We start from the raw sequence: 27682 nt of genomic DNA, 5'->3' as shown, positions 1-27682 counted from the left end.
TGTTATAGGAAGGGTTTCAGGTTTGGTATTAGAAGCATTGAGATATCACATCTCATGCTATAGGAAGGGTCTCAGGATTGGAATGGGAAGGAGTTGGATATCACATCTCATGCTACCGGAAGCGTCACAGGTTTGGAATGGGAAGGAGTTGGATATCACATTTCATGTTATAGGAAGGGTCTGAGGTTTGGTATTAGAAGCATTGAGATATCAATTTTCATGCTATAGGAAGGGTCTCAGGTTTGGAATGGGAAGGAGTTGGATATCACATCTCATGTTATAGTAAGGGTCTCAGGTTTGTTATTAGACGCATTGAGATATCACATCTCATGCTATATGAAGGGTCTCAGGTTTGGAATGGGAAGGAGTTGGATATTACATCTCATGCTATAGGAAGGGTCTCAGGTTTGGAATGGGAAGGAGTTGGACATCACATTTCATGTTATAGGAAGGGTCTGAGGTTTGGTATTAGAAGCATTGAGATATCAATTCTCATGCTATAGGAAGGGTCCCAGTTTTGGAATGGGAAGGAGTTGGATATCACATCTCATGTTATAGTAAGGGTCTCAGGTTTGTTATTAGACGCATTGAGATATCACATCTCATGCTATATGAAGGTTCTCAGGTTTGGAATGGGAAGGAGTTGGATATCACATCTCATGGTACAGGAAGGGTCTCAGGTTTGGTATTAGAAGCATTGAGATATCACATCTCATGCTATAGGAAGGGTCTCAGGATTGGAATGGGAAGGAGTTGGATATCACATCTCATGCTACCGGAAGCGTCACAGGTTTGGAATGGGAAGGAGTTGGATATCACATTTCATGTTATAGGAAGGGTCTGAGGTTTGGTATTAGAAGCATTGAGATATCAATTTTCATGCTATAGGAAGGGTCTCAGGTTTGGAATGGGAAGGAGTTGGATATCACATCTCATGTTATAGTAAGGGTCTCAGGTTTGTTATTAGACGCATTGAGATATCACATCTCATGCTATATGAAGGGTCTCAGGTTTGGAATGGGAAGGAGTTGGATATTACATCTCATGCTATAGGAAGGGTCTCAGGTTTGGAATGGGAAGGAGTTGGACATCACATTTCATGTTATAGGAAGGGTCTGAGGTTTGGTATTAGAAGCATTGAGATATCAATTCTCATGCTATAGGAAGGGTCCCAGTTTTGGAATGTGAAGGAGTTGGATATCACATCTCATGTTATAGTAAGGGTCTCAGGTTTGTTATGAGACGCATTGAGATATCACATCTCATGCTATATGAAGGGTCTCAGGTTTGGAATGGGAAGGAGTTGGATATTACATCTCATGCTATAGGAAGGGTCTCAGGTTTGGAATGGGAAGGAGTTGGATATCACATTTCATTTTATAGGAAGGATCTCGGTTTTGGTATTAGAAGCATTGAGATATCACATCTCATGTTACAGTAAGGGTCTCAGGTTTGGTATTAGAAGCATTGAGATATCACATCTTATGCTATAGGAAGGGTCTCAGGTTTGGAATGGGAAGGAGTTGGATATCACATCTCATGCTATAGGAAGGGTCTCAGGTTTGGAATGGGAAGGAGTTGGATATCATATCTCGTGTTATAGTAAGGGTCTCAGGTTTGGTATTAGACACATTGAGATATCACATCTCATGCTATAGGAAGGGTCTCACGTTTGGAATGGGAAGGAGTTGGATATCACATCCCATGCTATAGGAAGGGTCTCATGATTGGAATGGGAAGGAGTTGGATGTCACATTTCCTGCTATAGGAAGGATCTCAGGTTTGGAATGGGAAGGAGTTGGATATCACATCTCATGGTATAGGAAGGGTCTCAGGTTTGGTATTAGAAGCATTGAGATATCACATCTCATGCTATAGGAAGGGTCTCAGGATTGGAATGGGAAGGAGTTGGATATCGCATCTCATGCTACAGGAAGTGTCACAGGTTTGGAATGGGAAGGAGATGGACATCACATTTCATGTTATAGGAAGGGTCTGAGGTATGGTATTAGAAGCATTGAGATATCAATTCTCATGCTATAGGAAGGGTCTCAGGTTTGGAATGCGAAGGAGTTGGATATCACATCTCATGTTATAGTAAAGGTCTCAGGTTTGTTATTAGACGCATTGAGATATCACATCTCATGCTATAGGAAGGGTCTCAGGTTTGGAATGGGAAGGAGTTGGATATTACATCTCATGCTATAGGAAGGGTCTCAGGTTTGGAATGGAAGGAGTTGGATATCACATTTCATTTTATAGGAAGGATCTCAGTTTTGGTATTAGAAGCATTGAGATATCACATCTCATGTTATAGTAAGGGTCTCAGGTTTGGTATTAGAAGCATTGAGATATCACATCTTATGCTATAGGAAGGGTCTCAGGTTTGGAATGGGAAGGAGTTGGATATCACATCTCATGCCATAGGAAGGGTCTCAGGTTTGGTATAAGCATTGAGATATCACATCTCTGCTATCGGAAGGGTCTCAGGATAGGAATGGGAAGGACTTAGATATCACATCTCATGCTATAGGGAGGGTCTCAGTTTTGATATTAGAAACATTGAGATATCACATCTCATGGTATCGGAAGGGTCTCAGGATTGGAATGGGAAGGAGTTGGATATCACATCTCAAGCTATCTCAGGATTGGAATGGGAAGAAGTTTGATATCAGATCTCAAGCTATAGGAAGGGTCTCAGGTTTGGACGGGGAAGGATTGGATCTCACTTCTTATGTTTTAGAACGGGTCTCAGGTTTGGTATTAGAAGCATTGAGATATCACATCTCATGGTATAGGAAGGGTCTCAGGATTGGAATGGGAAGGAGTTGGATATCACATCTCAAGCTATCACAGGATTGGAATGGGAAGGAGTTTGATATCACATCTCAAGCTATAGGAAGGGTCTCAGGTTTGGAAAGGGAAGGATTTGGATTTCACATCTCATGTTATAGGATGGTTCTCATGTTTGGTTTTAGAAGCATTGAGATATCACATCTCATGCTATCGGAAGGGTCTCAGGATTGGAATGGGAAGGAGTTGGATATCCCATATGTTATAGGATGGTTCTCAGGTTTGGTATTACAAGCATTGAGATATCACATCTCATGCTATCGGAAGGGTCTCAGGATTGGAATGGGAAGGAGTTGGATATCCCATATGTTATAGGATGGTTCTCAGGTTTGGTATTAGAAGCATTGAGATATCACATCTCATGCTATAGGAAGGGTCTCGGGATTGGAATGGGAAGGACTTGGATATCACATCTCATGTTATACGAAGGGTCTCAGGTTTGGTATTAGAAACATTGAGATATCACATCTCATGCTATAGGAAGGGTCTCGGGATTGGAATGGGAAGGACGTGGATATCACATCTCATGTTATAGGAAGGGTCTCAGGTTTGGTATTAGAAGCATTGAGATATCACATCTCATGCTATAGGAAGGGTCTCAGGATCGGAATGGGAAGGACTTGGATATCACATCTCATGATAAAGGAAGGGCCTAAGGTTTGGAAGGGGAAGGATTTGGATATCACATATCATGTTATAGGACCGATCTCAGGTTTGGTATTAGAAGCATTGAGATATCAAGTCTCATGGTATAGGACGGGTCTCAGAATTGGAATGGGAAGGAGTTGGATATCACATCTCAAGCTACAGGAACGGTCTCAGGATTGGAATGGGAAGGAGTTTGATATCACATCTCATGCCATGGTATTGGTCTCAGGTTTTGTAGAAGCATTGGGATATCACATCTCATGCTATCGGAAGGGTATCAGGATTGGATTTGGAAGGAGTTGGATATCCCATCTCATGCTATAGGAAGGGTCTCAGGTTGGAATGGGAAGGAGTTGGATATCACATCTCATGTTATAGGAAGGGTCTCAGGATTGGAATGGTAAGGACTTGGATATCAAATCTCATGCTGTAGGAAGGCTCTCAGGTTTGGAAGGGGAAGGAGTTGGATATCACATTTCATGTTAGAGGTAGGATCTCAGGTTTGGTATTAGAGGCATTGAGATATCACATCTCATGCTATCAGAAGGGTTTCAGGATTGGAATGGGAAGGAGTTGGATATCACATCTCATGCTAAAGGAGGATCTCAGCTTTGGAAGGGGAAGGATTTGGATATCACATCTCATGTTATAGGAAGGATCTCAGGTTTGGTATTAGAAGCATTGAGATATCACATCTCATGCTATCGAAAAGATCTCAGGTTTGGTATTAGAAGCATTGAGATATCACATCTCATGCTATCAGAAGGGTCTCAGGATTGGAATGGGAAGGAGTCGGATATCACATCTCATGCTAAAGGGAGGGTCTCAGGTTTGGAAGTGAAAGGATTTGGATTTCACATCTCACGTTATAGGAAGGATCTCAGGTTTGGTATTAGAAGCATTGAGATATCACATCTCATGCTAAAGGAAGGGTCTCAGTTTTGGTAGAAGCATTGAGATATCACATCTTATGCTATAGGAAGGGTCTCAGGTTTGGAATGGGAAGGAGTTGTATATCACATCTCATGCTATGGGAAGGGTCTCAGGTTTAATTTTAGAAGCATTGAGATATCACATCTCATGCTATAGGAAGAGTCTCAGGTTTGGAATGGGAAGTAGATTGATATCATATCTCATGTTATAGGAAGGGTCTCAGGTTTGGTATTAGAAGCATAGAGATATCACATCTCATGCTATAGGAAGGGTCTCAGGATTGGAATGGGAAGAAGTTGGATATCACATCTCATGCTACAGGAAGTGTCACAGGTTTGGAATGGGAAGGAGTTGGATATCACATCTCATGCTTTGGCAAGGGCCTCAGGTTTGGTATTAGAAGCATTGAGATATCACATCTGATGCTATGGGAAGGGACTCAGGATTGGAATGGGAAGGAGTTCGATATCACATCTCATGCTATAGGAAGGGTCTCAGGATTGGAATGGGAAGGAGTTGGATATCACATCTCATGCTATAGGAAGGGTTTCAGGTTTGGTATTAGAAGCATTGAGATATAACATCTCATGCTATAGGAAGGGTCTCAGGACTGGAATGGAAAGGTATTAGATATCACATCTAATGCTATAGGAAGGGTCTCAGGTTTGGTAGAAGCATTGAGATATCACATCTCATGCTATAGGAAGGGTCTCAGGTTTGGAATGGGAAGGAGTTGGATATCACATCTCATGTTATAGGAAGGGTCTGAGGTTTGCTATTAAAAGCATTGAGATATCACATCTCATGCTATAGGAAGGGTCTCAGGTTTGGAATGGGAAGGAGTTGGATATCACATCTCATGCTATGGGAAGGGCCTCAAGTTTGGTATTAGAAGCATTGAGATATCACATCTAATGCTATAGGAAGGGTCTCCGGATTGGAATGGGAAGGAGCTGGATATCTCATCTCATGCTATAGGAAGGGTCTCGGGTTTGGTATTAGAAGCATTGAGATATCACATCTGATGCTGTAGGAAGGGACTCAGGATGGGAATGTGAAGGAGTTGGATATCCCATCTCATGCTATAGGAAGGGTGTCCGGATTGGAATGGGAAGGAGCTGGATATCTCATCTCATGCTATAGGAAGGGTCTCAGGTTTGAATTTAGAAGCATTGAGATATCACATCTTATGCTATCGGAAGGGTCTCAGGTTTGGAATGTGAAGGAGTTGGATATCACATCTCATGCTATAGGAAGGGGCTCAGGTTTGGAATGGGAAGGAGTTGGATATCACATCTCATGTTATATTAAGGGTCTCAGGTTTGGTATTAGGCGCATTGAGATATCACATCTCATGCTATCGGAAGGGTCTCCGGTTTGGTATTAGAAGCATTGAGATATCACATCTGATAGCTGTAGGAAGGGACTCAGGATGGGAATGTGAAGGAGTTGGATATCACATCTCATGCTATAGGAAGGGTCTCAGGTTTGGAATGAGAAGGAGTTGGATATCACATTTCATGTTATAGTAAGGATCTCAGGTTTGGAATGAGAAGGAGTTGGATATCACATCTCATGCTATAGGAAGGGTCTCAGGTTTGAATTTCGAAGCATTGAGATATCACATCTTATGCTATCGGAAGGGTCTCAGGTTTGGAATGTGAAGGAGTTGGATATCACATCTCATGCTATAGGAAGGGTCTCAGGTTTGGAATGGGAAGGAGTTGGATATCACATCTCATGTTATATTAAGGGTCTCAGGTTTGGTATTAGGCGCATTGAGATATCACATCTCATGCTATCGGAAGGGTCTCAGGATTGGAATGGGAAGGAGTTGGATATCAGATCTCCTGCTATAGGAAGGATCTCAGGTTTGGAATGGGAAGGAGTTGGATATCACATCTCATGGTACAGGAAGGGTCTCAGGTTTGGTATTAGAAGCAGTGAGATATCACATCTCATGCTATAGGAAGGGTCTCAGGTTTGGAATCGGAAGAAGTTGGATGTCACATCTCATGTTATAGGAAGGGTCTCAGGTTTGGTATTAGAAGCATTGAGATATCACATCTCATGCTATAGGAAGGGTCTCAGGATTGGAATGGGAAGGAGTTGGATATCACATCTCATGCTATAGGAAGAGTCTCAGGTTTGGAATCGGAAGGAGTTCGATATCACATCTCATGTTATAGGAAGGGTCTCAGGTTTGATATTGGAAGCATTGAGATATCACATCTGATGCTATAGGAAGGGACTCAGGATTGGAATGGGAAGGAGTTGGATATTACATCTCATGCTATAGGAAGAGTCTCAGGATTGGGATGGGAAGGAGTAGGATATCACATCTCATGCTATGGGAAGGTTCTCAGGTTTGATTTTAGAAGCATTGATATATCACATCTCATGCTATAGGATGAGTCTCAGGTTTGGAATGGGAAGGAGTTCGATATCACATCTCATGCTATGGGAAGGTTCTCAGGTTTGATTTTAGAAGCATTGAGATATCATATCTCATGCTATAGGAAGAGTCTCAGGTTTGGAATGGGAAGCAGTTGGATATCACATCTCATGTTATAGGAAGGGTCTCAGGATTGGCATTAGAAGCATTGAGATATCACATCTCATGCTATAGGAAGGGTCTCAGGTTTGGAATGGGAAGGAGCTGGATATCACATCTCATGTTATAGGAAGAATCTCAGGTTTGGTATTATAAGCATTGAGTTATCACATCTCATGCTATAGGAAGGGTTTCAGGTTTGGTATTAGAAGCATTGAGATATCACATCTCATGCTATAGGAAGGATCTCAGGATTGGAATTGGAAAGAGTTAGATATTACATCTAATGCTATAGGAAGGGTCTCAGGTTTGGTAGAAGCATTGAGATATCACATCTCATGCTATAGGAAGGGTCTCAGGTTTGGAATGGGAAGGAGTTGGATATCACATCTCATGTTATTGGAAGGATCTCAGGTTTGGTATTAGAAGCATTGAGATATCACATCTCATGCTATAGGAAGGGTCTCAGGATTGGAATGGGAAGGAGTTGGCTATCACATCTCATGCTATAGGAAGGGTCTCGTGTTTGGTATTAGAAGCATTGAGATATCACATCTCATGCTATCGAAAGGGTCTCAGGATTGGAATGGGAAGGAGTTAGATATCACATCTCATACTATAGGAAGGGTCTCAGGTTTGGAATGGGAAGGAGTTGTATATCACATCTCATGCTATGGGAAGGGTCTCAGGTTTAATTTTAGAAGCATTGAGATATCACATCTCATGCTATAAGAAGAGTCTCAGGTTTGGAATGGGAAGTAGATTGATATCACATCTCATGTTATAGGAAGGGTCTCAGGTTTGGTATTAGAAGCATTGAGATATCACATCTCATGCTATAGGAAGGGTCTCAGGATTGGAATGGGAAGAAGTTGGATATCACATCTCATGCTACAGGAAGTGTCACAGGTTTGGAATGGGAAGGAGTTGGATATCACATCTCATGCTTTGGCAAGGGCCTCAGGTTTGGTATTAGAAGCATTGAGATATCACATCTGATGCTATGGGAAGGGTCTCAGGATTGGAATGGGAAGGAGTTCGATATCACATCTCATGCTATAGGAAGGGTCTCAGGATTGGAATGGGAAGGAGTTGGATATCACATCTCATGCTATTGGAAGGGTTTCAGGTTTGGTATTAGAAGCATTGAGATATAACATCTCGTGCTATAGGAAGGGTCTCAGGACTGGAATGGAAAGGTATTAGATATCACATCTAATGCTATAGGAAGGGTCTCAGGTTTGGTAGAAGCATTGAGATATCACATCTCATGCTATAGGAAGGGTCTCAGGTTTGGAATGGGAAGGAGTTGGATATCACATCTCATGTTATAGGAAGGGTCTGAGGTTTGCTATTAGAAGCATTGAGATATCACATCTCATGCTATAGGAAGGGTCTCAGGTTTGGAATGGGAAGGAGTTGGATATCACATCTCATGCTATGGGAAGGGCCTCAAGTTTGGTATTAGAAGCATTGAGATATCACATCTAATGCTATAGGAAGGGTCTCACGATTGGAATGGGAAGGAGCTGGATATCTCATCTCATGCTATAGGAAGGGTTTCGGGTTTGGTATTAGAAGCATTGAGATATCACATCTGATGCTGTAGGAAGGGACTCAGGATGGGAATGTGAAGGAGTTGGATATCACATCTCATGCTATAGGAAGGGTCTCCGGATTGGAATGGGAAGGAGCTGGATATCTCATCTCATGCTATAGGAAGGGTCTCAGGTTTGGAATGTGAAGGAGTTGGATATCACATCTCATGCTATAGGAAGGGGCTCAGGTTTGGAATGGGAAGGAGTTGGATATCACATCTCATGTTATATTAAGGGTCTCAGGTTTGGTATTAGGCGCATTGAGATATCACATCTCATGCTATCGGAAGGGTCTCCGGTTTGGTATTAGAAGCATTGAGATATCACATCTGATAGCTGTAGGAAGGGACTCAGGATGGGAATGTGAAGGAGTTGGATATCACATCTCATGCTATAGGAAGGGTCTCAGGTTTGGAATGAGAAGGAGTTGGATATCACATTTCATGTTATAGTAAGGATCTCAGGTTTGGAATGAGAAGGAGTTGGATATCACATCTCATGCTATAGGAAGGGTCTCAGGTTTGAATTTCGAAGCATTGAGATATCACATCTTATGCTATCGGAAGGGTCTCAGGTTTGGAATGTGAAGGAGTTGGATATCACATCTCATGCTATAGGAAGGGTCTCAAGTTTGGAATGGGAAGGAGTTGGATATCACATCTCATGTTATATTAAGGGTCTCAGGTTTGGTATTAGGCGCATTGAGATATCACATCTCATGCTATCGGAAGGGTCTCAGGATTGGAATGGTAAGGAGTTGGATATCACATCTCCTGCTATAGGAAGGATCTCAGGTTTGGAATGGGAAGGAGTTGGATATCACATCTCATGCTATAGGAAGGGTCTCAGGTTTGGAATCGGAAGAAGTTGGATGTCACATCTCATGTTATAGGAAGGGTCTCAGGTTTGGTATTAGAAGCATTGAGATATCACATCTCATGCTATAGGAAGGGTCTCAGGATTGGAATGGGAAGGAGTTGGATATCACATCTCATGCTACAGGAAGTGTCACAGGTTTGGAATGGGAAGGATTTGGACATCACATTTCATGTTATAGGAAGGGTCTGAGGTTTGGTATTAGAAGCATTGAGATATCAATTCTCATGCTATAGGAAGGGTCTCAGGTTTGGAATGGGAAGGAGTTGGATATCACATCTCATGTTATAGTAAGGGTCTCAGGTTTGTTATTAGACGCATTGAGACATTACATCTCATGCTATAGGAAGGGTCTCAGGTTTGGAATGGGAAGGAGTTGGATATCACATCTCATGCTATGGGAAGGGCCTCAGGTTTGGTATTAGAAGCATTGAGATATCACATCTCATGCTATAGGAAGGGTCTCAGGATTGGAATGGGAAGGAGCTGGATATCTCATCTCATGCTATAGGAAGGGTGTCCGGTTTGGTATTAGAAGCATTGAGATATCACATCTGATGCTGTAGGAAGGGACTCAGGATGGGAATGTGAAGGAGGTGGATATCACATCTCATGCTATAGGAAGGGTCTCAGGTTTGGAATGAGAAGGAGTTGGGGATCACATTTCATGTTATAGTAAGGATCTCAGGTTTGGAATGAGAAGTAGTTGGATATCACATCTCATGCTATAGGAAGGGTCTCAGGTTTGAATTTAGAAGCATTGAGATATCACATCTTATGCTATCGGGAGGGTCTCAGGTTTGGAATGTGAAGGAGTTGGATATCACATCTCATGCTATAGGAAGGGTCTCAGGTTTGGAATGGGAAGGAGTTGGATATCACATCTCATGTTATATTAAGGGTCTCAGGTTTGGTATTAGGCGCATTGAGATATCACATCTCATGCTATAGGAAGGGTCTCCGGTTTGGTATTAGAAGCATTGAGATATCACATCTGATGCTGTAGGAAGGGACTCAGGATGGGAATGTGAAGGAGTTGGACATCACATCTCCTGCTATAGGAAGGGTCTCAGGTTTGGAATGAGAAGGAGTTGGATATCACATTTCATATTATAGTAAGCATCTCAGGTTTGGAATGAGAAGGAGTTGGATATCACATCTCATGCTATGGGAAGGAGTTGGATATCACATCTCATGGTACAGGAAGGGTCTCAGGTTTGGTATTAGAAGCATTGAGATATCACATCTCATGCTATAGGAAGGGTCTCAGGTTCGGAATCGGAAGAAGTTGGATGTCACATCTCATGTTATAGGAAGGGTTTCAGGTTTGGTATTAGAAGCATTGAGATATCACATCTCATGCTATAGGAAGGGTCTCAGGATTGGAATGGGAAGGAGTTGGATATCACATCTCATGCTACCGGAAGCGTCACAGGTTTGGAATGGGAAGGAGTTGGATATCACATTTCATGTTATAGGAAGGGTCTGAGGTTTGGTATTAGAAGCATTGAGATATCAATTTTCATGCTATAGGAAGGGTCTCAGGTTTGGAATGGGAAGGAGTTGGATATCACATCTCATGTTATAGTAAGGGTCTCAGGTTTGTTATTAGACGCATTGAGATATCACATCTCATGCTATATGAAGGGTCTCAGGTTTGGAATGGGAAGGAGTTGGATATTACATCTCATGCTATAGGAAGGGTCTCAGGTTTGGAATGGGAAGGAGTTGGACATCACATTTCATGTTATAGGAAGGGTCTGAGGTTTGGTATTAGAAGCATTGAGATATCAATTCTCATGCTATAGGAAGGGTCCCAGTTTTGGAATGGGAAGGAGTTGGATATCACATCTCATGTTATAGTAAGGGTCTCAGGTTTGTTATTAGACGCATTGAGATATCACATCTCATGCTATATGAAGGTTCTCAGGTTTGGAATGGGAAGGAGTTGGATATCACATCTCATGGTACAGGAAGGGTCTCAGGTTTGGTATTAGAAGCATTGAGATATCACATCTCATGCTATAGGAAGGGTCTCAGGATTGGAATGGGAAGGAGTTGGATATCACATCTCATGCTACCGGAAGCGTCACAGGTTTGGAATGGGAAGGAGTTGGATATCACATTTCATGTTATAGGAAGGGTCTGAGGTTTGGTATTAGAAGCATTGAGATATCAATTTTCATGCTATAGGAAGGGTCTCAGGTTTGGAATGGGAAGGAGTTGGATATCACATCTCATGTTATAGTAAGGGTCTCAGGTTTGTTATTAGACGCATTGAGATATCACATCTCATGCTATATGAAGGGTCTCAGGTTTGGAATGGGAAGGAGTTGGATATTACATCTCATGCTATAGGAAGGGTCTCAGGTTTGGAATGGGAAGGAGTTGGACATCACATTTCATGTTATAGGAAGGGTCTGAGGTTTGGTATTAGAAGCATTGAGATATCAATTCTCATGCTATAGGAAGGGTCCCAGTTTTGGAATGTGAAGGAGTTGGATATCACATCTCATGTTATAGTAAGGGTCTCAGGTTTGTTATGAGACGCATTGAGATATCACATCTCATGCTATATGAAGGGTCTCAGGTTTGGAATGGGAAGGAGTTGGATATTACATCTCATGCTATAGGAAGGGTCTCAGGTTTGGAATGGGAAGGAGTTGGATATCACATTTCATTTTATAGGAAGGATCTCGGTTTTGGTATTAGAAGCATTGAGATATCACATCTCATGTTACAGTAAGGGTCTCAGGTTTGGTATTAGAAGCATTGAGATATCACATCTTATGCTATAGGAAGGGTCTCAGGTTTGGAATGGGAAGGAGTTGGATATCACATCTCATGCTATAGGAAGGGTCTCAGGTTTGGAATGGGAAGGAGTTGGATATCATATCTCGTGTTATAGTAAGGGTCTCAGGTTTGGTATTAGACACATTGAGATATCACATCTCATGCTATAGGAAGGGTCTCACGTTTGGAATGGGAAGGAGTTGGATATCACATCCCATGCTATAGGAAGGGTCTCATGATTGGAATGGGAAGGAGTTGGATGTCACATTTCCTGCTATAGGAAGGATCTCAGGTTTGGAATGGGAAGGAGTTGGATATCACATCTCATGGTATAGGAAGGGTCTCAGGTTTGGTATTAGAAGCATTGAGATATCACATCTCATGCTATAGGAAGGGTCTCAGGATTGGAATGGGAAGGAGTTGGATATCGCATCTCATGCTACAGGAAGTGTCACAGGTTTGGAATGGGAAGGAGATGGACATCACATTTCATGTTATAGGAAGGGTCTGAGGTATGGTATTAGAAGCATTGAGATATCAATTCTCATGCTATAGGAAGGGTCTCAGGTTTGGAATGCGAAGGAGTTGGATATCACATCTCATGTTATAGTAAAGGTCTCAGGTTTGTTATTAGACGCATTGAGATATCACATCTCATGCTATAGGAAGGGTCTCAGGTTTGGAATGGGAAGGAGTTGGATATTACATCTCATGCTATAGGAAGGGTCTCAGGTTTGGAATGGAAGGAGTTGGATATCACATTTCATTTTATAGGAAGGATCTCAGTTTTGGTATTAGAAGCATTGAGATATCACATCTCATGTTATAGTAAGGGTCTCAGGTTTGGTATTAGAAGCATTGAGATATCACATCTTATGCTATAGGAAGGGTCTCAGGTTTGGAATGGGAAGGAGTTGGATATCACATCTCATGCCATAGGAAGGGTCTCAGGTTTGGTATAAGCATTGAGATATCACATCTCTGCTATCGGAAGGGTCTCAGGATAGGAATGGGAAGGACTTAGATATCACATCTCATGCTATAGGGAGGGTCTCAGTTTTGATATTAGAAACATTGAGATATCACATCTCATGGTATCGGAAGGGTCTCAGGATTGGAATGGGAAGGAGTTGGATATCACATCTCAAGCTATCTCAGGATTGGAATGGGAAGAAGTTTGATATCAGATCTCAAGCTATAGGAAGGGTCTCAGGTTTGGACGGGGAAGGATTGGATCTCACTTCTTATGTTTTAGAACGGGTCTCAGGTTTGGTATTAGAAGCATTGAGATATCACATCTCATGGTATAGGAAGGGTCTCAGGATTGGAATGGGAAGGAGTTGGATATCACATCTCAAGCTATCACAGGATTGGAATGGGAAGGAGTTTGATATCACATCTCAAGCTATAGGAAGGGTCTCAGGTTTGGAAAGGGAAGGATTTGGATTTCACATCTCATGTTATAGGATGGTTCTCATGTTTGGTTTTAGAAGCATTGAGATATCACATCTCATGCTATCGGAAGGGTCTCAGGATTGGAATGGGAAGGAGTTGGATATCCCATATGTTATAGGATGGTTCTCAGGTTTGGTATTACAAGCATTGAGATATCACATCTCATGCTATCGGAAGGGTCTCAGGATTGGAATGGGAAGGAGTTGGATATCCCATATGTTATAGGATGGTTCTCAGGTTTGGTATTAGAAGCATTGAGATATCACATCTCATGCTATAGGAAGGGTCTCGGGATTGGAATGGGAAGGACTTGGATATCACATCTCATGTTATACGAAGGGTCTCAGGTTTGGTATTAGAAACATTGAGATATCACATCTCATGCTATAGGAAGGGTCTCGGGATTGGAATGGGAAGGACGTGGATATCACATCTCATGTTATAGGAAGGGTCTCAGGTTTGGTATTAGAAGCATTGAGATATCACATCTCATGCTATAGGAAGGGTCTCAGGATCGGAATGGGAAGGACTTGGATATCACATCTCATGATAAAGGAAGGGCCTAAGGTTTGGAAGGGGAAGGATTTGGATATCACATATCATGTTATAGGACCGATCTCAGGTTTGGTATTAGAAGCATTGAGATATCAAGTCTCATGGTATAGGACGGGTCTCAGAATTGGAATGGGAAGGAGTTGGATATCACATCTCAAGCTACAGGAACGGTCTCAGGATTGGAATGGGAAGGAGTTTGATATCACATCTCATGCCATGGTATTGGTCTCAGGTTTTGTAGAAGCATTGGGATATCACATCTCATGCTATCGGAAGGGTATCAGGATTGGATTTGGAAGGAGTTGGATATCCCATCTCATGCTATAGGAAGGGTCTCAGGTTGGAATGGGAAGGAGTTGGATATCACATCTCATGTTATAGGAAGGGTCTCAGGATTGGAATGGTAAGGACTTGGATATCAAATCTCATGCTGTAGGAAGGCTCTCAGGTTTGGAAGGGGAAGGAGTTGGATATCACATTTCATGTTAGAGGTAGGATCTCAGGTTTGGTATTAGAGGCATTGAGATATCACATCTCATGCTATCAGAAGGGTTTCAGGATTGGAATGGGAAGGAGTTGGATATCACATCTCATGCTAAAGGAGGATCTCAGCTTTGGAAGGGGAAGGATTTGGATATCACATCTCATGTTATAGGAAGGATCTCAGGTTTGGTATTAGAAGCATTGAGATATCACATCTCATGCTATCGAAAAGATCTCAGGTTTGGTATTAGAAGCATTGAGATATCACATCTCATGCTATCAGAAGGGTCTCAGGATTGGAATGGGAAGGAGTCGGATATCACATCTCATGCTAAAGGGAGGGTCTCAGGTTTGGAAGTGAAAGGATTTGGATTTCACATCTCACGTTATAGGAAGGATCTCAGGTTTGGTATTAGAAGCATTGAGATATCACATCTCATGCTAAAGGAAGGGTCTCAGTTTTGGTAGAAGCATTGAGATATCACATCTTATGCTATAGGAAGGGTCTCAGGATTGGAATGGGAAGGAGTTGGATATCACATCTCATGCCATAGGAAGGGTCTCAGGTTTGGTATAAGCATTGAGATATCACATCTCTGCTATCGGAAGGGTCTCAGGATTGGAAAGGGAAGGATTTGGATTTCACAGATGTTATAGGATGGTTCTCAGGTTTGGTTTTAGAAGCATTAAGATATAACATCTCATGCTATAGGAAGGGTCTCAGGATTGGAATGGGAAGGAGTTGGATATCACATCTCATGATAAAGGAAAGGTCTCAGGTTTGGAAGGGGAAGGATTTGGATCTCACATCTCATGTTTTAGGACGGGTCTCAGGTTTGGTTTTAGAAGCATTGAGATATCACATCTCATGGTATAGGAAGGGTCTCAGGATTGGAATGGGAAGGAGTTGGATATCACATCGAATGGGAAGGAGTTTGATATCACATCTCAAGCTATAGAAAGGGTCTCAGGTTTGGAAAGGGAATGATTTGGATTTCACATCTCATGTTATAGGATGGTTCTCATGTTTGGTTTTAGAAGCATTGAGATATCACATCTCATGCTATCGGAAGGGTCTCAGGTTTGGAATGGGAAGGAGTTGGATATCACATCTCATGTTATAGGAAGGATCTCAGGTTTGGTATTAGAATCATTGAGATATCACATGTCATGCTATAGGAAGGGTCTCAGGATTGGAGTGGGAAGGAGTTGGATATCACATCTCATGCTATAGGAAGGGTCTCAGGTTTGGTATAAGCATTGAGATATCCCATCTCATGCTATAGGAAGGGTCTCAGGATTGGAATTGGAAGGAGTTGTATATGACATCTCATGCCATAGGAAGGGTCTCAGGTTTGGTATAAGCATTGAGATATCACATCTCTGCTATCGGAAGGGTCTCAGGATTGGAATGGGAAGGAGTTGGATATCCCATCTCGTTATAGGAAGGGTCTCAGGTTTGGTATTAGAAGCATTGACATATCACATCTCATGCTATAGGAAGGGTCTCAGGATTGGAAAGGGAAGGACTTGGATATCACATCTCATGTTATAGGAAGGGTCTCAGATTTGGTATTAGAAGCATTGAGATATCACATCTCATGCTATAGGAAGGGTCTAAGGTTTGGAAGGGAAGGATTTGGATATCAGATCTCATGTTATAGGACTGGTCTCAGGTTTGGTTTTAGAAGCATTGAGATATCACATCTCATGCTATCGGAAGGGTCTCAGGTTTGGAAAGGGAAGGATTTGGATTTCACATATGTTATAGGATGGTTCTCAGGTTTGGTTTTAGAAGCACTAAGATATCACATCTCATGCTATAGGAAGGGTCTCAGGTTTGGAATGGGAAGGAGTTGGATATCACATCTCATGCTAAAGGAAAGGTCTCAGGTTTGAAAGGGGAAGGATTTGGATCTCACAGCTCATGTTTTAGGACGGGTCTCAGGTTTGGTATTAAAAGCATTGAGATATCACATCTCATGCTATAGGAAGGGTCTCAGGTTTGGAATGGGAAGAAGTTGGATATCACATCTCATGCTAAAGGAAAGGTCTCAGGTTTGGAATGGGAAAGAGTTGGATATCACATCTCATGCTATAGGAAGGGTCTCAGGATTGGAATGGGAAGGAGTTGGATATCACATCTCAAGCTATCTCAGGATTGGAATGGGAAGGAGTTTGATATCACATCTCAAGCTTTAGGAAGGGTCTCAGGTTTGGAAAGAGAATGATTTGGATTTCACATCTCATGTTATAGGATGGTTCTCATGTTTGGTTTTGTTAGGAAAGATTTCGTAATTGTAGGTAATTTTCCTTCCATGTGGCAACCCCTCAACTTTTTGCTGTTGTTTTTCATCTTGTTCTTGACTTTGCCAGAGAAGTGCAGCCTTCTGCCGCACTCCTCTGGGCTTTCGCTCCATTCTTACGGGGAAACTGACATGCCCTTAAGACAGTCAGTACCGGGAAACGCTGTTTTCCGTAGTTTCTTTTATCATGTTGCGGCTTTCGTACAACATGACACAAGAGGGCACTGTAAGCTAAGTTACTGCTCTCTTGGGTCTCTAGCCTTTTACAGGCTCGAGATACTCTTTTAGGATTGTAACTGATCGGTGCAAGTGATTCACGGACGGGAATGGTGGCAGCGATCGTTTCTTGTGTTTTGAGCTCCTTTTGGCGTTTTAAGCGCGTTTCTTGCGCTTAGCCCAAAATGGTGGCCTGGCTCCCAAAATGGCAAAACAAAAGAGTTGATGGCTGGAAGGTTTAGAATAAATCTTGACCTCTGGCATTGCTCTGGGCAACCCTCCAGACCATCGTTCTTCGCCTGCCAAGCCATTACAAAAGGGGAAAAACCATATGCAAATCAGGCTTGGTCCCACCTCCAAAGGGGTAGTCCAGCCCGAACTGCTAGGTCACATCCCTTTTGCACGAGACCACAAGCATCCCCAGACATGTTTCAGCCTTGTTGGGCGTCATCAGTGAGGAGTAGTTCGGGTCTCTAGGCCCAGCAGGCAAGGGACCCACGTCTGGGCATACCCTTCCCACTCGGGGTGACAATAGCAAAACAAAAGAGTTGATGGCTGGAAGGTTTAGAATAAATCTTGACCTCTGGCATTGCTCTGGGCAACCCTCCAGACCATCGTTCTTCGCCTGCCAAGCCATTACAAAAGGGGAAAAACCATATGCAAATCAGGCTTGGTCCCACCTCCAAAGGGGTAGTCCAGCCCGAACTGCTAGGTCACATCCCTTTTGCACGAGACCACAAGCATCCCCAGACATGTTTCAGCCTTGTTGGGCGTCATCAGTGAGGAGTAGCTTGGGTCTCTAGGCCCAGCAGGCAAGGGACCCACGTCTGGGCATACCCTTCCCACTCGGGGTGACAATAGCAAAACAAAAGAGTTGATGGCTGGAAGGTTTAGAATAAATCTTGACCTCTGGCATTGCTCTGGGCAACCCTCCAGACCATCGTTCTTCGCCTGCCAAGCCATTACAAAAGGGGAAAAACCATATGCAAATCAGGCTTGGTCCCACCTCCAAAGGGGTAGTCCAGCCCGAACTGCTAGGTCACATCCCTTTTGCACGAGACCACAAGCATCCCCAGACATGTTTCAGCCTTGTTGGGCGTCATCAGTGAGGAGTAGCTTGGGTCTCTAGGCCCAGCAGGCAAGGGACCCACGTCTGGGCATACCCTTCCCACTCGGGGTGACAATAGCAAAACAAAAGAGTTGATGGCTGGAAGGTTTAGAATAAATCTTGACCTCTGGCATTGCTCTGGGCAACCCTCCAGACCATCGTTCTTCGCCTGCCAAGCCATTACAAAAGGGGAAAAACCATATGCAAATCAGGCTTGGTCCCACCTCCAAAGGGGTAGTCCAGCCCGAACTGCTAGGTCACATCCCTTTTGCACGAGACCACAAGCATCCCCAGACATGTTTCAGCCTTGTTGGGCGTCATCAGTGAGGAGTAGCTTGGGTCTCTAGGCCCAGCAGGCAAGGGACCCACGTCTGGGCATACCCTTCCCACTCGGGGTGACAATAGCAAAACAAAAGAGTTGATGGCTGGAAGGTTTAGAATAAATCTTGACCTCTGGCATTGCTCTGGGCAACCCTCCAGACCATCGTTCTTCGCCTGCCAAGCCATTACAAATGGGGAAAAACCATATGCAAATCAGGCTTGGTCCCACCTCCAAAGGGGTAGTCCAGCCCGAACTGCTAGGTCACATCCCTTTTGCACGAGACCACAAGCATCCCCAGACATGTTTCAGCCTTGTTGGGCGTCATCAGTGAGGAGTAGCTTGGGTCTCTAGGCCCAGCAGGCAAGGGACCCACGTCTGGGCATACCCTTCCCACTCGGGGTGACAATAGCAAAACAAAAGAGTTGATGGCTGGAAGGTTTAGAATAAATCTTGACCTCTGGCATTGCTCTGGGCAACCCTCCAGACCATCGTTCTTTGCCTGCCAAGCCATTACAAAAGGGGAAAAACCATATGCAAATCAGGCTTGGTCCCACCTCCAAAGGGGTAGTCCAGCCCAACTGCTAGGTCACATCCCTTTTGCACGAGACCACAAGCATCCCCAGACATGTTTCAGCCTTGTTGGGCGTCATCAGTGAGGAGTAGCTTGGGTCTCTAGGCCCAGCAGGCAAGGGACCCACGTCTGGGCATACCCTTCCCACTCGGGGTGACAATAGCAAAACAAAAGAGTTGATGGCTGGAAGGTTTAGAATAAATCTTGACCTCTGGCATTGCTCTGGGCAACCCTCCAGACCATCGTTCTTCGCCTGCCAAGCCATTACAAAAGGGGAAAAACCATATGCAAATCAGGCTTGGTCCCACCTCCAAAGGGGTAGTCCAGCCCGAACTGCTAGGTCACATCCCTTTTGCACGAGACCACAAGCATCCCCAGACATGTTTCAGCCTTGTTGGGCGTCATCAGTGAGGAGTAGCTTGGGTCTCTAGGCCCAGCAGGCAAGGGACCCACGTCTGGGCATACCCTTCCCACTCGGGGTGACAATAGCAAAACAAAAGAGTTGATGGCTGGAAGGTTTAGAATAAATCTTGACCTCTGGCATTGCTCTGGGCAACCCTACAGACCATCGTTCTTCGCCTGCCAAGCCATTACAAAAGGGGAAAAACCATATGCAAATCAGGCTTGGTCCCACCTCCAAAGGGGTAGTCCAGCCCGAACTGCTAGGTCACATCCCTTTTGCACGAGACCACAAGCACCCCAGACATGTTTCAGCCTTGTTGGGCATCATCAGTGAGGAGTAGCTTGGGTCTCTAGGCCCAGCAGGCAAGGGACCCACGTCTGGGCATACCCTTCCCACTCGGGGTGACAATAGCAAAACAAAAGAGTTGATGGCTGGAAGGTTTAGAATAAATCTTGACCTTGATCGTCTTGCTCCCTTCACCTTCCCCAGGTCGAGCCGACCCGGGGCCTTCCTTATTTGGGCATGTACTTTCCCGCGAAACACGGATGCTTTCGCGGGCTTCTACATGCCTGGTGTGTGCCTCCAGGATGTGGGCTGGGATGTCTGGTCCCAATACACATCCTGGGTGCCAGAGAGTCTAGGGTGGTGTGAATGCCTGGGACCACCGTGGTCCGTGATAGGTCCACGTATGGTGTGAGTGTTGATGAGCGGATCTCCCATTGGGTCCCCTCCGTTTTGGCGCGAAGGGAACCGTGGATAAGAGGGGGCTGGAAACACCACTACCATATCGATCTCCTGAGTTCTCACGAACGAAGGAATACAGGAGCCAAGTATCCTGCAACCAAGAGGCTGAACCGAGGAATCGCTGGTAACCCGCTGAAGGACTGCTCCTCTGCACTGCTGTCGCCTTGTGAAACCCCTTTTCACCTTTGATCGAACCAGAAGGCCTGTACTGGTACTTCGACCCTTGGAATAGCGGGGACAGCTATTCTCGGCATCTTCACCATCTCCTGCTAGTAAGCCTTCGGAAGCGTCTCTGGGCCATCCAGCAGACTGACCAGCCTACACAGGAGTCTTGCTCTGTAACCACCGCCAGGTTGTGTAGTATTTGGAGTCCTTGTCACTCTCACACGATTCGTACACTTGGCGTTCCCAGGTCTGAAGTGAGTAGTGTACGTTTGGCTCAGATACACACGGCCGCTCTGTTGCCCTGCTGTGGTAAGAAACTGAGCGGGTTCACTTCGTTTGGGACGTCTTTTACTCAACTCTGCTGCTGCAGACTCAACACGACGACGAGACGTCCCCTGCTCTCCTGAACCTGCTAGCGACTGAAACTGACGCGGAGAAGCCTGGGTCTGCTTGCATCGGGGACCGGTGAGTAGCATAGCTAGGAACTGGTCGCCCTCCTGCAGGAGCCCATAGCTTTTCCCCGCTGTGTCAAAACAGCACGCCTTTCCGTACTCGCGCTCTGCTTCTGCCCACAGTGGAGGCTGCGCTTGAGTCGCGGAACTCTGTTCTTCTTCATTTGTGCACTAAACTGAACTGCCTGATTTCCCTCGAAGAGACTTCCCTTTTGCCCGTTGGCACCGTGTGCAGGTACTTTTGAGCACAAGGCTCCACTCTTCGTAGGGCTCGCTTCCTTTTAGTTAGGTGTCTCTGAAGGCGGACTGGGTCTAAGCATTATTTCGCACTGCCTGTTTTCCTTCCCTTTTAGGTGGACTACACATTTCGTGCATCTAACGCTTGAGACTTATTTGTATTTGTATATATATTGTATTGGTATGGTATGTGTTGGTTTACTAGAGTTGTATTGTGATTTCTCGCTACGGTCATTATTTTAAAGGCCTTGGAATAAATGTGTATATATTTTTAATATAACACCTGTTTGGAGTAGTTTGTAAGTGTCCTTGCTTTGTGTGCTCATTGCGGGCTTTCAGTCACCCTCACCCCTCTTCAGACCTAGTCTTGACCGCCGCGATCGCTACCCTGATTGGTCTGGCTTGTCCAGAGGTTACCCTGTTCCAAGTAATTAGGTTGGCCTTCTGAACTTCTGCGCCCCCAGGACAGAGTTCAGAAATCCGTCTTAACAGGTTTTAGAAGCATTGAGATATCACATCTCATGCTATCGGAAGGGTCTCAGGTTTGGAATGGGAAGGAGTTGGATATCACATCTCATGCTACAGGAAGGGTCTCAGGTTTGGTATAGGCATTGAGATATCCCATCTCATGCTATAGGAAGGGTCTCAGGATTGGAATCGGAAGGAGTTGTATATGACATCTCATGCCATAGGAAGGTTCTCAGGTTTGGTATAAGCATTGAGATATCACATCTCTGCTATCGGAAGGGTCTCAGGATTGGAATGGGAAGGACTTGGATATCACATCTCATGTTATAGGAAGGGTCTCAGGTTTGGTATTAGAAGCATTGAGATATCACATCTCATGCTATAGGAAGGGTCTCAGGATTGGAATGGGAAGGACTTGGATATCACATCTCATGATAAAGGAAGGGTCTAAGGTTTGGAAGGGGAAGGATTTGGATATCACATCTCATGTTATAGGACCGGTCTCAGGTTTGGTATTAGAAGCATTGAGATATCAAGTCTCATGGTATAGGACGGGTCTCTGAATTGGAATGGGAAGGAGTTGGATATCACATCTCAAGCTATAAGAAGGGTCTCAGGATTGGAATGGGAAGGAGTTTGATATCACATCTCTTGCCATGGTATGGGTCTCAGGTTTTGTAGAAGCATTGGGATATCACATCTCATGCTATCGGAAGGGTATCAGGATTGGATTTGGAAGCAGTTGGATATCCCATCTCATGCTATAGGAAGGGTCTCAGGTTGGAATGGGAAGGAGTTGGATATCACATCTCATGTTATAGGAAGGGTCTCAGGATTGGAATGGGAAGGACTTGGATATCACATCTCATGCTATAGGAAGGCTCTCAGGTTTGGAATGGGAAGGAGTTGGATATCACATTTCATGTTAGAGGTAGGATCTCAGGTTTGGTATAAGATGCATTGAGATATCACATCATTCCTAATCTGGTAGGAAAAAGTTTTAAAAAAAGTTTAAAAAGGACATCCTGGTCTCCAACCCAGGCCTCCCTATCGCTGACACCTACACTAGTGCCTGCTCTAAGGAAACTCTCACTGACATACTCTTTTTCGTGCCTTCACCTGACATATGGACCCTTGATATGGTCTCTGTGCTCTCTCTTTTTTCCTCTTCTCCCATTAATGGTGGCACCTGTTGGGATGTCCTCTTGGCCCCCTTCCGCTCCTCTAAGGCCATCATTAATATCTACGCTAATGGGACCGTCTTGGTCCAAGGCCCTCAGGCCAACCTTCACCTCTTTGGTAGACGCTTCCCTCGCCTCATCAACTTCCTTTCCTCCCCTGCTGTCCCCCCCCTGTCTTTGGCTACCTTGCCTCTACCCTCCCTCCCTGTCCCCTCTCGCACTCCCTCTTCACCTCCTTCTTCTACACCTCCGCAGGGCGTACCTCTGATCTGTACCCCTCCCCGGAAGTCCTTCAAGGATGGCAACCTTCTCCACTTTGCCACTCTTAACTCTCGCTCTGCCATCAAGCATTCCTCCGATATCTGTCGCCTTCTTGAGGAACTGGACCTTGACGTCCTCGGTCTCACTGAGACATGGTTCACAGCCAGCTCTGTCACGAGCTTTGACACACTCCTACCTGAAGGTTACAAGATCCTCTCTGTGCCCAGGCCCAACCGTGCAGGGGGGGGTGTTACCCTTATCTTCCCTGAGTGGATTCCTGCCACTGTCACTCCTACACAGACCTACTCCTCTTTTGAATGTCTTGTCTGCCGACTCTCTCTCTCTCCTAGCCATTCCCTTACCGTGGCTACTATCTATCGGCCACCTGGTCAAATTTCCTCCTTCCTTTCTGAGTGGGCTGACCTCTCCTCCTCACTCCTGTCCTCTACCACTCAACTCCTCTTTCTTGGTGACTTCAACATCCACCTAGATGCCTCCTGTCCCCCCACTGGACTCTTTCGTGACCTCTGCGACTCTCTCTCACTCTCTATTCTCCCGTCTGGGCCTACTCATTCTGCAGGGCACACTCTTGATGCTCTGATCTCTTCTGACCTTCCCCTCTCTGTCCCTCTCTCCACTCCTCTCTCCTGGAGTGATCACTTTCTCCTATCCTCCCACCTCACCCTCCCTACCCCACAGGTAAAGCCACCCTCATCATTGCTACCCACCTTCTCGATCATCCGACCCATGAAGCGCGTGTCAGTTGCGGCTTTCGCTGCCACCTCTCGCCCCCCCCTCCCCCTTCGGCTGACTCCCACCCTGACACAGCCCTCTCCTTGCTCCACTCTGCTATATCTGATACTCTTGATATCCTTGCCCCTGTCATGAAAATCGGCCTGAAGCCCAAAGCCAAATGTAACTCCTGGTATGATTCGGATCTCGTCACCCTAAAACGCAAGTGCAGGGTGGCAGAGAGGAAATGGGGTGCTTCATGTTCATCCTCTGACAAACTGGCCTGCCGCCTGCTCCAAAGGCAATACCGTCTCTCTGTTCGCACCAAGAAGAGAGCCCTTATCCAAGCCCGCATCTCTGCGGCATCTAACAACTCGGCTGAACTCTTTAAAATCTGCAAGGAGCTTGCCAACCCTGCTGCAGTCTCTACCTCTCCTGTCCCCTCCCAGGCCCTCTGCACTGCACTGGCCTCCCACTTCATCTCTAAAACTCAGGCATCCTGTCCTCACTCTCCTCCTATCACCTCCCCCCCCTCTCTTCCCTGCTCTTCCTCTGGCCCTTCTGCAGCCACCCCTCCTCCCTCCTTCTCTGCCTTTCCCCTTTTTTCTGCTGACGAGGTTTCCAGACAAGTCCGATCTATGAAAGTCTCGTCTAAACAGATTCACCCCTGTTCCTCCAAAACTATCAAGGACCACATCGACTCCCTGGCTCCTGCCCTGGCTGACTTTTGCAACCGCTCCTTCGCCTCTGGAGTCTTCCCATCCCCCCTCAAGCACTCCCTTGTGCACCCTCTCCTTAAGAAACCCTCTGCCGACCCCTCCTGTCCGGCTAACTATCGCCCAATCTCCATCACTCCCTTCCTGGGCAAGCTCCTGGAGAAACTGGCCATCTCCCAGCTTAACCTCCATGCTGAAGCTGTTGATAGTCTCCATGACCATCAATCTGGCTTCAGAGCGGCCAGAAGCACGGAAACTGCTCTCCTGAACATCCGTGAGGACCTGCTCTTGAACCTCGACTCCAACACTCCGTGTGTTCTCATTCTGCTCGATCTCTCTTCTGCCTTTGACACTGTCAACCATGCCATCCTGCTCAACCGTCTCCGTGATAACCTGGGTATCACTGGTCAGGCTCTGGCGTGGCTGACCTCTTTCCTTTCCAATCGACCCTCCCAGGTCCAACTTGGGTCCTTCCTCTCTGACATCTTTTTCTCCACCTGTGGCGTTCCCCAGGGAACTAATCTCTCTCCCTGGCTGTTCAACTAGTATCTGGCACTCCTTGCCCACCGCATCGCCGCCCTCTGCCCCAACTTTGAGTGCTATGCGGACGATACCCAGCTCATTTTCAGGCTACCCTCGGCCTCCTCCTCTCCCTCCCTCATCTCTGACTGTCTGTCTGCTATCCAGGAATGGTGTGCTGCCAATGACCTCTGCCTTAATGCTAGTAAGACTGAGATCCTACTCATCGGCACACCCACTACCTCCTTCCCTGCAGCTCTCTGGCCGGCCTCTCTTGGCCCTCTTCCTGCTCCTACCTGCAAGGCAAAAAACCTTGGGGTCATCTTCGACTCCACACTCTCCTCTCCTCATATATCTGATGTCTCTAAGAAGTCACATTGCCAGCTGCACCTCCTCAGAGGTATTCTTCCCTTCCTCTCCTTCCCCCAGAAGCTCACTTTCTCCTGAGCCCTGGTTCTCTCGAAGCTGGACTACTGTAACAGCCTCTATCTTAATCTGCCTGCCTCCACTCTCCGCCCTCTGCAACTCATCCAGAACAGAACTGCGAGACTTGTCCTTGGCCTCAAGCCCAGGGACCGTATCTCTCCAGGACTGAAATCTCTACACTGGCTCCCAGTGGCTGCGAGGATTAAGTTCAAAACCCTCTGCATTGTCCACAAGGCCTTCTGGGGCCTGGGGCCTAAATACCTTCAACTCTCTCTTCCTAAATATCTTCCTTCCCGAGCCCTACGCTCATCCGTCTCCAACTCCCTCAGGGTCAGCCGCTATTCGAAGCAACGAGCTGGGGGTAGATCTCTCTCCGTGGCAGGGGCCTCCCTCTGGAACAGCCTTCCTGCCTCCCTGAAACTTGAGGAGAACCATCTCCGGTTCCGGAAGCACCTCAAAACCTTCCTCTTCACTTCTGCTTTCTCTCTCCCTCTCCCCTGCTAAATTCTTCACCAAAACTGCACTGATTCTGCAACTGGGCCACTCTCACCGACCTCGGTCCTGGGCCCAGTCACTCTTCACTTGCACTGCCTCCCTGGCAACCCCTGCACTGCGGGACTGTCTCTGTATCACTACAGCCCCCCCCCAGCACTTGTCTGCACGTACCTTTGCACTTGCCACCAGCTGCCCTATTTATTTAATATTTTATTTCTATTCTACTTATTTGTACTGCACTCCCCCCCCCTCCCCCTTCCCCTTGCACTTTTTCCCTTCCCCCTACCCCTGCACTTGCGCGGTCTGAATGACACCTGGCCTAGTAGGATCGTTGTCTGTCTTCCCCTTGTTCCCCCCTCCCTGCCTCGTCACGCCTTGAAACACTTGTGTATAGGCGCGTTACAAATGCCATATCATATCATATATCATATCATGCTATCCGAAGGGTCTCCGGATTGGAATGGGAAGGATTTGCATATCACATCTCATGCTAAAGGGAGGGTCTCAGGTTTGGATGGGAAGGATTTGGATATCACATCTCAAGTTATAGGAAGGATCTCAGGTTTGGTATTAGAAGCATTGAGATATCACATCTCATGCTATCGGAAGGATCTCAGGTTTGGTATTAGAAGCATTGAGATATCACATCTCATGCTATCAGATGGGTCTCAGGATTGGAATGGGAAGGAGTCGGATATCACATCTCATGCTAAAGGGAGGGTCTCAGGTTTGGAAGTGGAAGGATTTGGATATCACATCTCATGTTATAGGAAGGATCTCAGGTTTGGTATTAGAAGCATTGAGATATCACATTTCATGCTAAAGGAAGGGTCTCAGTTTTGGTAGAAGCATTGAGATATCACATCTCATGCTATATGAAGGGTCTCAGGATTGGAATGGGAAGGAGTTGGATATCACATCTCATGCCATAGGAAGGGTCTCAGGTTTGGTATAAGCATTGAGATATCACATCTCTGCTATCAGAAGGGTCTCAGGATTGGATTGGGAAGGAGTTGGATATCCCTTATCATGCTATAGGAAGGGTCTCAGGTTGGAATGGGAAGGATTTGGATATCACATCTCATGTTACAGGAAGGGTCTTAGGATTGGAATGGGAAGGATTTGGATATCACATCTCTTGCTATAGGAAGGGTCTCAGGTTTTTTATTAGAAACATTGAGATATCACATCTCATGCTATAGGAAGGGTTTCAGGATTGGAATGGGAAGGATTTGGATATCACATCTCATGCTAAAGGAAGGGTCTCAGGTTTGGAAGGGGAAGGATTTGGATATCATATCTCATGTTATAGGACGGGTCCCAGGTTTGGTATTAGATGCATTGAGATATCACATCTCATGGTATAGGAAGGGTCTCAGGTTTGGAATGGGAAGGAATTGGATATCACATCTCATGTTATAGGAAGGATCTCAGGATTGGAATGGGAAGGATTTGGATATCACATCTCTTGCTATGGGAAGGGTCTCAGGTTTTTTTATTAGAAACATTAAGATATCACATCTCATGCTATAGGAAGGGTTTCAGGATTGGAATGGGAAGGATTTGGATATCACATCTCATGCTAAAGGAAGGGTCTCAGGTTTGGAAGGGG

The sequence above is a fragment of the Ambystoma mexicanum genome, chromosome 2q (assembly GCF_040938575.1).
Source record: "Ambystoma mexicanum isolate Mex_15411 chromosome 2q, UKY_AmexF1_1, whole genome shotgun sequence".
Lineage (NCBI taxonomy): Eukaryota > Metazoa > Chordata > Amphibia > Caudata > Ambystomatidae > Ambystoma > Ambystoma mexicanum.
Note: the sequence above shows the minus strand (reverse complement) of the source record.